This window comes from Adiantum capillus-veneris, chromosome 26 (assembly GCF_014529385.1).
Source record: "Adiantum capillus-veneris isolate H3 chromosome 26, ASM1452938v2, whole genome shotgun sequence".
Taxonomy (NCBI): Eukaryota; Viridiplantae; Streptophyta; class Polypodiopsida; order Polypodiales; family Pteridaceae; genus Adiantum; species Adiantum capillus-veneris.
Genome location: NC_140956.1, coordinates 46,851,227 through 46,867,032, shown reverse-complemented (window position 1 = coordinate 46,867,032; position 15,806 = coordinate 46,851,227).

Below are 15,806 nucleotides of genomic sequence, written 5' to 3'. Positions count from 1 at the left end.
CTTTACAGGATTTGCTTAAACCCGGAAAAGTGCACATTCATGGGAAGACAAGGGGAAATTCTTGGACATATAGTGTCTAAAAATGGCATAGCTATCGATATTAAAAAGATTCATGTCATGCCTAGACCAACAACAGTCAAAGGGGTACAAGACTTCATGGGACATTGTGGATATTACCGACGGTTCATCTACATGTATGTTATAATTGCAAAACCCATATAAGGTTGATTATGCACTTTGAATGGACCGAGGCATGTGAAGAATCCTTCATGAAGCTTAAGCAAGCTCTCACCTCAGCTCCAATATTGAAAGCACCCGATTGGGATAAGGTATTCCACATACATGTAGATGCTTCAAACTTTGCTATTGGCTATATACTATCCCAACCAGGAGATGGAAAAATTGACTTTCCTATTTCTTATGCTAGCCGACAATTGAATATGGCAGAAAAGAATTACACCACCACTGAAAGAGAAGGACTAGGAATGATCTATGCCATTAAAAAGTATAGACATTACCTATTGGCCAACAAGTTTGTGTTCTTTGTGGACCACCACGCCTTGTTATATTTGGTCAACAAGCCATGCAGCATAGGAAGAATAGTGAGATGGTTCATCATTCTTCTCGAATTTGATTTCACTGTGGTTGTTAAAAAAGGCACTACACATCAACGAGCAGATCATTTGTCCAGGATTGTTTCAGGGGAATCACCTAAAGGGGTAGATGATGATCCACCAGATGCCTATTTGTTCTCCGTGGAAATGATACCTAGATGGGCGAAAAAATTGTGTCATTAATAACAATAGCTCAAGTGGATTCACCACTTCCTATCACATTTGATTTAATCGAGCAATCGGCTACGTATCAATTACTAGCTGGGAGGCTATATAAAAGAAATCGAGACGGAATATTGCTTTTATGCATTAATCTTGAAGAAAGAGATCAATACTTAAGTCAAACACATGTTACCATAGTAGGACTTCACTTTGCGGAAGACCAAACTATGCAATGTATCTTAAGACTTGGAGTATTTTGGCCGACTATGAGGAGAGATGTTCGATCTTTTGTAAGAGATTTCCCTCAATGTCAGAAACAACAACCCATTCCTCATGTAACATTGTTTCAAATGTCACCTATTCCTAAGTGGAGTAACTATCTCGTTACTTACTTATCGAGCCGAACATTTCCTGAGGATATGACTAAACGCTATCAAAGGGCAATTGAAACGGAAGCAAGAGACTATGCTCTTATTGGGAACCAATTGTATCGAAGAGGTAAGGATCAACATTTTCATCTTTGTGCAAATGAAAACGAGTATATTCCGATTATAGAACAAGCACATGCTGGATTAGCTGGAGGTCACTTTTCTAGTGAGACCACCGCAAGAGCAATCTTGATGGCAGGCATATGGTGGCCAACACTTTTTGCAGATACCAAAGAATATGTTCGAAGGTGTGATGCTTGTCAACGAGCAAAAATGCCAACACGGGTAGACAGTATTCCCTTAAGACCAATGATGGGGGCTAGAGCCTTCGCAAAATGGGGTATAGATTTTGTTGGACCGATACAGCCACCTACTTATAGAACCCAAGTTCAATATATCATTGTAGCTACGGACTATTTGACCAAATGGGCCGAGGCTAAAGCGACTCAAAAGAATGATGGTAGAACCACTGTTGCATTCTTATATGAGTATGTATTCGTAAGGTATGGACTGCCAATAGAGATTTTCAGTGATCGGGGAACTCATTTCCTCAACGAGGTAATAGAGTATTTGCTTAATGAGTTTATGGTTATCCATAACAAATCAGCTCCCTATCACCCACAAGCAAACAGACAAGCTGAGCATACGAATAAAATTCTTAGCTCGGTACTGACCAAAGTGGTTAGTTCAGGAAGGACCGACTAGGAAATGAATCTCCATGCAGCTCTATGGGCTTATCGAGTTTCATTCAAAACAGCTTTAAATGCTACACCCTTTAACCTTATTTATGGCCTTGATGCCATACTGCCAATAGAATTTCTATTGCCGACCTTAAAGGTAGCACATGTTGGAATTAGGGTTGCAGAGAAACACGCACAGCTTGGAGAAGACGAAGGAAGCTCAAGGCACACAATAGAGAGTGTGTTACTTAGTGTGCAATGGAAAGATAGATAGCCCTAGAGTGATGGGCGTATATACAATGCACGGGGGAAAAAACCTCCTAAAGAGGGAAAAAATGTCCCAGCGGTCCTAGTGTGTTCCACATCACTACCACATGTATATGGTAACAAATCCCCCCTGGAGTGATGCGGTGAACGAGAGCTGGCACATGAGTAAAGGGAAGTGCCATGCCATGAGGACAGGATCAGTCCACAAAGGGGAGTAAGCCCAAAGCTTTGCAGAAAGCTTCAAGCTTCTCACGAGACAATGCCTTTGTGAAAAGATTTGCAAGGTTGTCCTGTGTTGGCATATAAGCCAAGCTGATCTCTCCTGCTGAGAGCCTCTCCCTGACATAGTGGTAATGCACCTCAATGTGCTTTGTGCGAGCTTGAAAAATTGGGTTCCTCCCAACTGCCAATGCGCTCTGACTGTCAGTGTAGATAGTGTTGGCAGTGTCCTGTCCAACACCCAAATCAGCCATAAGGCGTCTGAGCCATACACACTCAACCGTAGCTGTGAAGACTGCCTTGTACTCAGCCTCACAACTCAAAGTGGCCACAGTAGGTTGCTTCTTGCTCAACCATGATATACATGAACTGCCAAGCATGAAACAAAAACCACTTGTGGACACTCGCGTGTCAAAACAACCAGCCCAATCTGAGTCCGAAAAATCATGTAAGTCTGGCGGCAATGATCCCCCCCTTGGGATAAAACAAGCAAAGATGTAAAGTGCCACTAAGGTAGCGGAAAATCCTCTTGACAGCCTGCCAATGCTTAGACCCTGGGCTATGCATAAATCTGCTGACCTGTGAGACTGCAAACTGAATATCTGGCCTCATGTTGCATACATAAATGCGGCAGCCAACAACAGTTTGGTAAAGAGTGACATCAGCAGGATCGCCAGCATCATGTAGACTCAACTTCAAACCTGTTTCCATGGGAGTGGCAATAGGTTTGCAATCCTCAAGTCGAAACTTACATAGCAATGTCTCTATGTAACTTTTCTAACACAAGGCAATACCACCATCACACTGCTTAAACTGTATACCCAAGTAATGATGCAACAGTCCCAAATCTTTCATCTTGAAAGTAGCATTCAAATCAGCCTTAAATTCAGCAATATGTCTCTTATTTGGTCCAGTGATCAGCAAATCATCGACATAAAGAACCACAATGAGAAATACATCATCCTCACGCTTTACATACAATGTGCTTTCTGTTGGACTTTTACAAAAGCCTCGTTTAACCAAATGAGTGTCAGCTATCTCATACCAAGCACGAGGAGATTGCTTCAACCCATACAAAGCCTTCTTACATCTGCACACTTTTTCCTCTTGTCCTTTTATGACAAAACCGCGAGGCTGCGTTACATAAACTTCCTCAAATATGTCACCATTCAAGAAAGCAGTAACAATATCTGATTGATGTACATCCCAACCAAAATGAGCTGCCAATGCACATAGAAAACGCACAGTAGTCATACGACAAGTGGGAGCAAAAGCCTCTTCATAATCTATGCCTTTTTGCTGTGCATAACCCTTTGCAACAAGTCGAGCCTTATGGCGATCGATCTCACCATCCGGCTTGCGTTTCAACTTGTAAACCCACTTCGTACCAATGGCCTTTTTGCCAGGAGGCAAATCACATAAAGTCCATGTGTCATTTTCTATAAGTGCATCAAATTCTGATTGCATGGTAGCCATCCAATTTTCTGAATTCTGTGCTTCATCAAAAGACAGAGGCTCCTCAACATGATGTAAACTAGACACAGCCAAAGCATAACAATCTGATGCATAAGATGCATGGCGAGAGCCTGAACGAGTACGACTAGACAAGGGTGCATCCAATTTACTGTCACGCAAAGTGTGCACCAGCCATTTTGGCATACCTCTAGCCTGCTCATTTTCAGCCCTTTCCTCATCAAGTACATCATGTACATCTGCATCAGTAATAGGCTGATCTAAAACATTTTCAGAAACCCCCATAGGTTGTACACTGTCGAAATACCACACATGTGAATCTGCAGCAACTGAAAGCATGCATCATGGACATCAGGATTCTAAGTGCACTCTGCGCTAAAAGCCCATTCTGCATCAACATCAGCATCACAATCTCCTTTCACAGAAGACTCAACAATGGTTGCATTTGTAGTGGAACCAGCATTTGCAGTGGAACAACCCTCTTTCTTCTTAGCCTCTTTGGCCTTCAACTTAGGACACGACTTGATCAAGTGATCATTAGCTTTACAATAATGGCAACGCATCTTCTTTTTGCCCTTATCACCAGAATTGCCAGACGAAGTGTTGCCAGCAGAAGCATTAGGAACATAATTTTTGCCACTCGCAGCAGAACCATAAAAAGTGGCTGCATTACTGCTACCACTCTTTCTTTGAGAAGCAATAAAAGCATGTTCAACTGCACGCTGCCTAGTCCTGTTTTTTCTAGAAAGTGACTCTTGCAACAACAATGTGCATAATGCATCAAACTTGACAACTTCAGGATTTCCTTGGGTCATAAGTCTCCAAGTACTAGCAAAAGTCTGGTAAGAATCTGGTAAGGCAAATCAAAATTTTGAGCTCACTGAAATCGGAGAAAGTGAGCAGGCGTGTGCTGGAGCAGCTGGCAACTAAGCCCGGGAGGACGTGACCTGCTCTGATACCAATTGTTGGAATTAGGGTTGCAGAGAAACACACACAGCTTGGAGAAGACGAAGGAAGCTCAAGGCACACAATAGAGAGTGTGTTACTTAGTGTGCAATGGAAAGATAGATAGCCCTAGAGTGATGGGCGTATATACAATGCACGGGGGAAAAAACTTCCTAAAGAGGGAAAAAATTTCCCGGCGGTTCTAGTGTGTTCACACACATCACTACCACATGTATATGGTAACAGCACAGACTCTTGAGTGGACTGGACATGAATTGTCAGAAAGACTTGAAGATTTGGAAAAGCTAGACGAGCAAAGACTAACTGCTGTAGCTCATATCTATGCACAAAAGAGGAAACAAAAACAGTTTTTTGATTCCCACTTAATCACCAAAATTTTCAAGAAAGGGGACTTAGTTCTAGTCTATTCCCTTAAGCAACACATTTTCAAGTTTAAGAAAAAAGGAAATGGACCATTCATCATTGAAGATGTATCTCCAAGTGGAGCAGTAAAATTGTCAACCATAGATGGTGAACCAATGGCTAATTGGATTAGTGGATGTCGTTAAAAGAAATACAATTTGCCACTAACCAATAAATTGCTAGAGAGAATGCATGCAACCAAACAAAGGAAGATGAAGCGACAGCAGGTTATTGACGAAGCCCAAGAGGAAGCTAGACTTCGGGTGCTCAAGCGTAAAGCTGCTCTCAAGAATCAACAGATACCAATTCCCATCAACACTTTAAGACTAGATGATCGACAATGGAAATTACGTAAAGATGCAGTTTCAACAGATGACGACTGGTTAGATGGAATGGATCTTCGCATCAAAGTACAGCTCAACAATCATAGCACCAATGCTTTGGTAGACACAGGAGCTAGAGTGAATGCAGTCAGTTATTCCACATACAAGAAAGCAACAAGTCAAGCATTGACCGCGCAGGAATAGTGACAATCAAAGGATGCAATAAGAACCCAACTCCAACATTGGGAGTAGTCAACTTGAACGTGGTAGTACATGGATGCTCATGTCTGCATTAGTTTGTATGCTTTCCAGATGAACACATGAATGAGACAATCATTCTTGGCATTCCTTGGATGCGTACATACAAAGCAATACCAGATTGGGATACAAATCAGCTAAAGCTATCACTTAAGGGAGGGCAACTCATTGTTCCTATTGCACCTAGCAAAGAGGAATGGAAAAGATGCAATCAGAGTACCACTCCACGAAATAAATCTTCTCCATCCCCTCCACAAACAAATGCTACAAGTAGCATGCAAGGAGTCAGGCAAATTTGGGTACCAAAGGCACAACTTGTAGATAAACCAAATTAGATCTGGGTGCCTAAGATTTCACCAAATAAACCGAAGAGGGTTCCAAGGATTCAAGCACAGAATCGAGCATCTAAGAACAAGGAACCTACCATGAAAAAGTTTTGGAAGAAAAAGGAGCACTTATCTTCTCCACACAACGTGAAACCAATCAAACAGTGGCCAGTTAAGTCTAAACAGACTCTCAAGAACCATGCACCAAGCTGACCAAGCTACCAAGGGCGAGAAAAAGCTTGACAATCGTCTAAAGAGCTCAGCGTGCTTAAAAACCCTGATGGTACTATCAAACAGAGAGCACAAAGGCTACAAGATTTGCTCTTTGGAAGACACCAGCAGCAAACCTCGACATCGAAAACCCTTGAGTTATTTACTCAAGACCAACTCTTGCACATCATATTGAGCTGAATTGCATTGATCTTCATATCATGCCCGCCGTCAACCCGAAGATTACTTCAGCCCATAAAGCTGTGTCAAGGAACGACACAGGCGAGGAGGGAGAGAATGTTAGCAGCAAGCTAACGTGGACACTATTTTTCGGAGTTATCCTTGTAAAAAAATTATTATTTTGATAAATTGAGAATATTGTAACTCCTGTTTTCTTGATAAACCTTGTAATTAATGAGCCGGGGCTACAAGATTCCAGATTGTATCAACCATTCAATTCCCAGCTTTGGTAGAACTCCACATTATTACTTTTGACCACCCCAAAACCTTGGCTAAGGTATAAAAGCCAATTTTTGTAAATTTTTTATAAGTTTTTGGATAAGCAATACACAGCATGAGCTAACGACGCTCACTTCTCTCCTTCTCGCGCTTCCTACTCCCTCTCCGGTTGTCACATTGCGATTTGAGCTCTACGCATTGACGTAAGCCATTCACAGTATTTCGTAGCTTTTGGCATCGCCGACCCGCGGCCTAATTTTATCATAACTAGGAATTTACTCTTTCAAATAAAAAACTAAGCATAGGCGGGGTATTGGGGCATCATTGCTAAGCATTTAGATGCATTCTGGGTCGAAAACGACTAGGTCAAAAACCCACTGCTGTTAATAATCGCGATTTTGGAACTTGACCTAAAGTGGGGTTTGAGGCCATAGGCATGTGTGCTTAGGTCTTATAAACTTGTCCTAGAAGTTTCATTACGTTTGGATGTCATTTGATGCTGTAACATATGTGATTTGCTTCTCGATGAGCGATTGGCTTTTGGTGATTTTAGTCACTTGAGTGTAGCCTGAGTTAGATGCGAGTTGTTAGTTGTTTTCCGAGAGATTGACAACCTCTTGTAGCCTCTATATACTAGTCAAGTCAGCTTCATCCCATGGTTTGACAAATTAATCGTGGTTCTCGCTAATACTGCAATAAGATAGGATGGTGAGGTTAGACATGCGTCCCACAATAAGACATAATTGAATTTTTACATTCAAAAGACAGCTGGCAATGGAACAAGGAATAGATATGTACAAAAACAACTCAGTATTAGAATCATTTAAGTACAATGTTTGTAGGAAAGAGATCTCCTTTCAGTATGTAGAAAGTAAAAGAACTTCCCAAGTCATCAGTGAGTGTTCCATCCAGAGTAGGGTAGCTTGCCAAAAGTAAAAAAAACTTTCCAAGATAAGATAGAGTCCTTACCTACATCGATCCAAACAAGACAACAATTCAGTTAACCTTGGATGTGTTTTATAGGTATCAATGGACCATACCAGTTGTTATCCATGTCCATCTTACAAAACTTTTTTACCTTTTACAAGCTAGGTCCACAGTAAAATCATCTATATATATGAATTTTTTTTAATTCACAATGTATCTTAGTAACAGAGAACCTTTTTGTTTCTAAGTTCAATTATCTCTTCTAATCTAAGTGACAGATTTCCCCTTCTAATCCGAGTGGTATATTCCCTTAAAAAACAAACTTCATGAGTTATTTATCTGTCAAATTAGTGAGGTTCTATCAGTAAACAAGCCTAAATATTTTCTTCTAAGTATAGAACTGATGTTGTTTTTATGTTTCAAATGGAGTCTATTACAATCTATTCTTATAAGTTACAAACTTATAGCTAGCCAAATGGTAAAGGCCTAGCCCTTCCAACTGTGTTTTTTATAAAAAACAAGGACAAACTGTGAATGCAAATGATGTAAGTATTGTCGCAAACAATCCAAATTATAACGATCAGGTCCTTACATAGAATGTAACGAATCGTATTCCCTTCTATAAAAGCAACATCAACTAGTCATGGGTACAAAAAATGTAGTACAATAGTTTAACACTCCCCCCATACGGAAGGTTTTACCAAGTTTCATAAGCGATAGACAACATGACATCTATTTAATACCAGTGACAGTATCAGTAGTAGGAATCCATCCTCATCCGGGGTACAACCCTTTCAAAGCTCTACTCGGTATCTTTCCATACAAATGTTAAGCCAAACTGCCATATACTTACCTTCCAAATAAGTGAACAAAAGACCCTTTCATAAACCATTAGCAAACCCAAATCGGTGGGTTTCACCCAGCTTACTGCCAAGTATAAATGATGATCTTTACTCAGAATTTTAGTATGCACAGCATTACAAAGTACCCACTGCCTCTGATGCTACAAAGGCCAAGAATAACCCCATTTTTTTGAAAAAAAACCAGTTTTGTCGGGACTAGCTACTGTCTACAGACGGTAATAACCTGCAGAGGCTTGAAAATCCCAAGTTCAATGGTACTCATACAACCATATAGGAGTTTATAGGCATAGTCTCAATCATGTTGCGCACAGTTTTTTTCAAAAAACGGCAGTAGTACAAAACCTATTACCAACAGCCAAAAAAGACCCCTTTATACCTTGAATGAAATCAAGTAGTAGATGCCAACCAATTTTAACAACATATTCCATGCTGATTACAATAATAAACCTTTTATTTATGAGTAATACATACACCAGTTGTGCACAGTTTAAAAAAACGACAGTCATTGACAGTTGTAAAACCCAATCAAGAACGCAAGCCGCAAATGCCTGAGATAAAACAACCGCCACAATGCTATTGATAAGCATTTTTCCTACTGTGTTAACAAATAGCAGAATAATGCCTATTGTAAAAAATTCCAACATAACCAGCAGGGAGGCAAAGTTAGGGTAGAAAAAAACCTGCGACACCTGAGTGATGAGCTCCATAGCTTTATTTGTGAAGCAGGCAGTAAATCCTCTCATAAAAACACAACAGAACAACAATGGCTAAGTGAGGGGCAGAGGTGCGCCTCACCTGTTTAAATAGAGGGTGTACTGCCAGTCCTCTGAGCGGGAGTAATGAGTAAGCTCAGGCGCCTTCCTTTGTGAGTGTGTGGTAGCATCAAACGGCATGCAGATACCCATGAATGGGGAGATCCATAGCCAGGGAGGAGAGGCCGCCTTCACGGTGTAATGAGGACAAAGAACTTAATCACGCTTGACACGCTAGGAGAAACATATTTTTACATCTTAGTTTATTACTCAAGTGTTGGGTCCCATGGTCTTTATAAGGTAATGGCATAATTTGAGCAGTATCACTAAAGTGACCCAGCAAATTCTGGGCTAGATCAAAGTGGTGGGGGGGTGGGGGGGGGGGGGGGGGGGGGGGGGGGGGGGGGGGGGGAACAAAAAAGGGGGGCTTTGGGTGGGGATGGTTTGTATTTGATTATAACCAGAATACCTATAGTACCATAGTGTGTGTGTGTGTGTGTGTGTGTGTGTGTGTGTGTGTGTGTGTGTGCACGCGCGTGCTATGTGTACGTACAAGGATAGAAGCAAGTAAGAGAGTGGAGCAGAGACATTGAATCCAATTGCGTTCCTATCATTGAAACCAATTCTAGAACCCACCCCATTTATTAAAAAAATGTTTTATTATTACATTGACTTCTCTTAGCTTTCATCTCTTTACACCATGCTAACTTATCTAATCTCTATAATCAAGCTTGGTCACATTGCTAGATCAAGGTAGACCAAAAGGAGGAATTTCTCTCTCTCTCTCTCTCTCTCTCTCTCTCTCTCTCTCTCTCTCTCTCTATCTATCTCTTGATACACACACACACACACACACACCCAATAGAATTAGAGCACTCCTAATTTTGTTGAACAAGGGTTAGCACCTCATGAAAAATAATACCTATGAGAAGCTTCCAATCTTGGTATCAAAGAATGCTTTGCAGCATCTATTAAGAGGTCGTGTCATGCATCACTTTTATAAATGCAATAGACTATACGTGTAGAAAGAGAGTATTGATAGTGTTCCACTTGGAAGAGAAGATATCCCTATGAGAATAGAGGCATTGTTTCCTTGGCCGCAGCAATGCGCGGGTCACATACTATTATGAACTACATTGAATAGGTGACCCAAACATTGTGCATTGAACACATAAAGAAGTGAATTGAGATACATTAGTTTAGTAGCTAGAGAGACATACCTTCTTCTAAAATTGTCCTTGATTAGGATCACTCTCTTCCTATCCCATTACCTCATATTTCTCAATTCACTTTCATTGCCCTTTGATTGTAGTATTGATAGGGTAAACCAAAGAAGAAATTAAATAATTTATTCAATATCAAGACATAATTAAATGGTTGAAAACATTGCATAATCATTTGTTACATCCACACCAATAAATTAATATCATAGACAAATTTTTTTGGTAACACAAGTTGTAATGTAGGTCTAGAAGGGGTTCCATGACTATGTCTAAATCCAAAAGAATAGTTTCACTTATTTTGAAGGTTACATTACATAACAAATTAACATTCATGCTCCATTCATGTACAATACATGGGGAGAAAATTTTAATTAGAGAACAAATTGAATGCCTCAAAGCTCTAGCATGAATGAGAGACCCATTATGCAAAAATGGCACTGATAGAAATTTTACACGAAAGGACAAAATTGTCTGCATAGCATTGCCTATAGTGGAACCATAGGTTGAAATCTGAGAAAGTGAGCAGGCATGTGCCAGGGATGGTTGTTTGCGGGTCGCCGCGACGGATGTCCATAGCATAACTCTCAAGCATCAACATATTTATCAATACAGAGGAAGCGACTCGGATGAGGCATGGGAACTCACTAGGGTGTCAATCCTAATGAAGTGAACTCGAAGAGATGCAACTTACTAACTCTACAAGAAAATCAAACGCATTACCGCCAAGTAATCTGCCTATGTCCTCCTACACCATTCTTCAGTCATCACGCTCGTTTACCATACAAATCATATCAGAATCGCACGAAACTTGACGGGAAGCTTCAGGGGACTATCAGGATCATATCCTATCACTGTCACAGCATTCTGGAGAGGTACGACGATCGCGATCGTTCGTTCCAAAGTTAGCAAAAATAGAAAACAGGTGATCCTAATGGGTCGTTTTAGGGTCCCTAAAGCCCCTCATAGGGTCAAAACAACATAAAACACGCATATAGACACTCAAAACAACGATTTAAGGCCTCCAACTCGTAGTTGAAAACCTACACCGAATCTTGAATGATTACACTTAAATGAAAGAGCAAGAGGAGAGGAACACAATGCAATAATCAAATGTGAATTTGGATTACCGTAGCCGCAATGGCGAAGATTACAAGTTTGAACAAGAAGGAGCTCTCAAACGTATGATGTCTTCTCAGTTCTCCATTCAAAAAGATTATCCAAAACTTACAAAAATTGACCTTTATAGATTAGGTCTTTGCAAAAAATGGCTTGTCCGGCCATAAGCTCCTACTCTTAAAACTGGCTCTCTAATATACAATTGCTCCAAAAAGAATAATCATATATCCTTGACAATTTCCCGGCTTAGAGATGCTTCTTTACAAAAGAATTTTACAATGGTTTCTCAGGAAATTATGGTCCTTCTGGCCACGGCCGCCTGTTGCTTCTTCCGCCAAACACTCCCCCCTTCCTTATCCTTGCACGCCCTCGTGCATGTTCAGTGTTTTGGCCGTTGATGTGGCTCTAATGAAGCGAGTGTCGCTGAAAAGCTTCTTGTGCGCAGTACGGCTTCGAGGGCTTCTTGGTGTTGTCTGAATGGGTTTTCTGATAATGTGTGTTGGTATGCCACGTACCTTGCCTTGAGGTCCCTCGCCATGGGATGGAAAATCCTTGAATCCATTTTGAAGAATCCTGTGACGAAGGCGTCTTCAAATGTTTGCAAGTAGTGGGATGGAAGGTACATTAGCTGGGAGTACATGGCCATCAAGATATGCCGTGGCGGTGAATCCTGTAGATTCCAGCAGATGCCTCTGTGTCCTTCCAAGAACAGATTCCACGGATGATCATCGCCTTGAGTGTCTTTAAACACCTGCATGCAGGTGACGATCATCCGGGCTATCTTTACTAACATCTGGCAGGCCAAATCGGGGACATCGCGTAGCAAAGTCACTGTAGAGTTCAATGTGTTGACCATGTACACCAGTGTAGGGGGATGCTATGCTATCAAAATCGGGTAATTTAGCTTGTGTTGCCTTGACCCCTTCCATGTTGTGAAATCTTTCCAAGTGCGTCTTCGAGGGACATGGCAGAATGTAGGATCTATCTGTATATGTTGAGGCGCGTTGTGGTAATTGGTTAGATCCTGTGGTCTCTTGTCCAACCACTTCTGCCTCCACTTGGGGTGGTCATCGACGACCACCTGAGCTTCTTCCATTGTGAGTGCAATGCCCCCGTAACCCCCTTCTTTGTTTCGTGGCAAGGCTAGCCGCATCTTTTCTTTCCATAAATTTGCTTCATGGCACAGCAGAGGAAACGGAAGGTATTCGTGGACAAACCCTTCCACTTGCTCTTCTGGTTGTAAATACATCAGGGTTGCTGACTCCAGTATCTTCTTTTCATATAGCATATATTCCTTGGCTGGCTCTTCTGGCATGTCCTGTATGCTTTCACTAAGTTCATCTCGTATGTCCAGATCAGGTCCTTCAAATTCCTGCTCATGTTGCCCTTGTTGTGAGGTTCCAGGCAAATCTGTCGCATGTTGTCCAGGCAGCAATTGCGGTTGAGTCTGTTCCTTGCCTGCTTTGATCTGCTGTTGGACAAGCAACTCTTCCTTTTCCTTTAGCAATGTGTCAGCTATCTGTCTCTGAATCTGCAGTTGAGCGCTTGCTTGAGCGAGTTGTTGCTCCACTTCTTTTAATCTTAACTCGTTGGCCGCTCTCTGGGCCACCATTCCTGATACAAGCAGCTGTCTTTGGAGCCTTTCTTGCTTGAGCTCTGCTTTCAGTGCTGCTGTGGCACTGTCAGATGTGGAGATCAATGCTCCAGCAGGTTCCTGATTAGCCATCAAAGCCGTCAGAGTGCCCTTGAAAGTGCTGTAGGAGTTGCTAAGCCTTTGAAATCTTGCACTTTCGTAGGCGAGCTGCTCCGTCACCTTCTGGACTTTGGTCGTCAGTTCTTGGCACTCTTTCTCTTTGGCAGTGGTGTTCCCAGGGAGATTGGGGAATGTGAAGAAGTTATGGGAAGGGAGTAGGGGTTTGTTTATGTAGGGTGAGCTTAGGAGGGAAGGTGTTTGAAAAAAAAGGGGGGAAGTAGGTTTTGAATTTTGCACTTTGAATTCAAAAAGTCTTGAGTTTAGTTGTGTGTTGGAGAGTGACATGAGAATGCATGCTAAGGGTGAGCCTTATTAGACATAGGTTTTAAGAGGGAGAAAGAGTGATTCACTTTGGGTGGGTTCATTAAGTTGGGAGGGTTTACACCAATGTATATGAGCGAAGGAGTGTTACCTAAAAATAGGTAATACTTATGGAAGGATTCTAGAGATTGGTTTGGGTTTCGCCCTCATGTGGGGTACTAAAAAGGTTAATTCCGTTCACAGGGTGCCGAGAAAGGGGTTGCAAAGAACGAGGGTTTCTGTTAAAGTGTTGGGCACAAAACATCGGTTTTGCTTGGAAGTGGGGTTCAAAGGTGATTTTGCTCATAAGTGGAGTTTAAAAAGAAATGTTGAGCTCATAAGTGGGGTATAAAAGATGTCTTTTTGCTCAGAATTTGGGTACAAAAATTTTTCATGTTCATATGATGGGTATAAAAAACTGTTATGTTCTTTAAGATGGGTACAAAAAACTGTTATGTTCTTAAGATGGGTACAAAAAGCCTCTGGATCATAAGTGGGGTACAAGAGCGGGATAGATAGTAACAGAGTATGGGTATACATGGATATGGGGCAAGCGGTGATATACAAGCGCCGAAGTGGTATGATCCATCATCCTACACAGAGAGTAAGGTAAAGACAAAAGAGGGTAAGTTTGGGTAGGTTGAATGTCATTATGGTGCATAAGGTTTGTTATTGAGGAGTGTATGCAAATTAGGTTCTGTGGTGCAGCATGTGATGGGTTTATCTAAGTGGGAGAGGTTTGGAGAATTTAGGCAAGCTAGATGGATAGGTTTGCCAATTACCAAGGAGGGTTTAAGATTTCTAGTTTCGGGGGTAAAAGGTATTTTAAAGATGGTTGGGGAGTGGTGGTTTTTGGTTGAGGAGGGTTTAATCAAGAGTTTTTCCCTTTCTAAATAAGAGATTGAGCCGAATAGTTTGAGAAGCACTTGCCTAGGAAAGCCTCTTTTCCTGAGTCTGATAAAAAAGAGATTCCTTGTGTTAATGTAGTGTTCGAAGGAGCTTTCTCTCATAATGTACCTCCTAAGTTCTGACTTGATGAAGGCTATTTTTTGGTGGGTAGGGTGCCAGGAGATCCATGGTATATAGTGGAAAGAGTTTAGAGGTTTTTGGAAGCAAATAGAGTCTAGGATACCATGGGTTAAAAATTTGGGCCCCTTGAAGAAGTGGATGTCTAGGATTGTGGCTTGATTGGTAGAAATGGAGGGCGTGGTTTTAATGTGTTCAAGCAAGGTTCCCGCATATGTGTTGAGGGCGAATGTTAAAGATTCAATGGAGCCAGTCCATATTCCAAAGGCATCATCAATGAATCTTTTGAAGTATGCCAGGTTTGGGTCATAGAGAAGTGGGGATTGGGATTCTAGGTGGCAAAGAAAAAGACAAGCATAGACTACGGCAAAATTGGATCCCATTGCTGTGCCTTTGATTTGCTTGAAAATTCTATTATTGAAACTGATGTAGTGTTGTGTAAGGATGAGGGTAGAGAGGGAGATTATGAAGTTGGTTTTTGGGGGATCGAAGTGTTTACAAATGGTTGTCTTAAGAGCAAGGAGTCCTTGGTCTGTTGGGATGCTAGGATAGAGGGAGTTTATATCAAAAGTAAAAAGGAGAGAATTAGGTGGAAAATGGGTATGGTGTAGGTCTTTGATTAGGGATAGGGAATCTTTAAGATGTTGTTAGTAACTCAAGAGGATAGGGTATAGCTCTATGTGTAACCATTTTGATGCATTTTCCAAAAAATAGCCATTGTAAGCACAAATGGGTCTAGCAACAAGCGATGGTTTATGTAATTTGGGGAGGAAGTAGATGCGGCAGGGTTTGAAAGGTTTTGAGAGGGGTGCAAGTATGAAGATACGTTGTTCCATGGGGAGCAGGGTGTATCTATGGATGATGGTAGAGAGGAGGATAGTAAGACCAAGGTTTTTGTCGGCGGGTTTAATAACAATGGAGTTATCATGTGAGAGAGATTTGAGGGCTAGATGTACAAACTTTGGAGGTTTAGAGAAGGAGGTGTTGTAGCTATCCAATTGATGTTTAAGATGCAGTTTGTTATGTTCTGTGATAATTTCTAGAGAGCGATTCTTTTTG